Consider the following 903-nt stretch of genomic DNA (forward strand, 5'->3'; position numbering starts at 1 on the left):
GGGGCTCATCGCCTCAAGCCTTCCTCCACCATCTGATACCCATGTCTCCTCAGGTACCCGACCCCCACCCCCCCAGAGCTCCTCTCCTGTGTGCTTGTTTCCCGGACTGATGCATTCTCCTCTATAAATACCAGCTCTGGTATTTGGGGTTGGCAGCTGTTGCTGCCAGGGAGATGGCTGGGTTGACATGAGGCTCCTGACAAAACACAAACCCCTGGGGGTGGGGGTGGTGTGAGGAAGGGGGATGAATCAGAGAGGGGGTGGGGGTGGGCTCACAGGGACAGAAGCCCAGAGAAGTTGGCAGTGTGGGGGTGAGAGGACACAGTTATAATTGTTATAATTGGAAACTGAGAGCCTACCAGGCCCTTTCTGGAAATCACCCTGTTGTTTGTAAACTTGAGGCTGCACCCTCACTGGTAGCGGTGGGGTGGAAAAGGACCTTCATGAATCCAGAGGGAAACTGAGGCTGGGAGCTGGAACTCAGATGCTAGTGGACATACCTGAGGAGGTGGGCTCTGGTGGGGATGGCTGCCTATCCCAGGGAGGCCTTCCCATCCTCCCTGCCTGTCAGAGACGCTCCTCCACTAGGCCTGGCTGGGGCATTCCTGGTCTTTGAGCCCTCCTAAATGTTTGCCACTTTCGGAGAATCTTTAGGGAAAAAAAAAAAGGTGATTTGCAGACTGTCTTGGAAATAGGCCTTGTCTCTTCAGGAAATGACCCAAAGTATCTCTTTGGAGCCAAAAGAAGCCCCTCAAACTAAATAGAAGCCTCTCCCCAGCTCTCTCCGCTGATCACCCCAGGACCAGGGAGGCAAGGACTGAAAGGGGGCTGGCCGGGGGCTCCAGACATGTTTGCGCCCGGGTGAAGCGGCTGGCAGGCCTGCCCACCTTCTGCCCTCCTAGG

The 903-nt window shown here is 55.9% G+C and overlaps 1 protein-coding gene across 1 annotated transcript in view; it reads left to right on the forward strand.

Moving 5' to 3' along the window:
• The window catches only part of DES (desmin), a 14,885-nt gene that overhangs the window by 6,704 nt on the left and 7,278 nt on the right, over nt 1-903 (forward strand). The gene's annotated exons all lie outside the window — the stretch shown is intronic.

This window comes from Bison bison, unplaced genomic scaffold (assembly GCF_000754665.1).
Source record: "Bison bison bison isolate TAMUID 2011002044 unplaced genomic scaffold, Bison_UMD1.0 scf7180017864471, whole genome shotgun sequence".
NCBI lineage: Eukaryota > Metazoa > Chordata > Mammalia > Artiodactyla > Bovidae > Bison > Bison bison.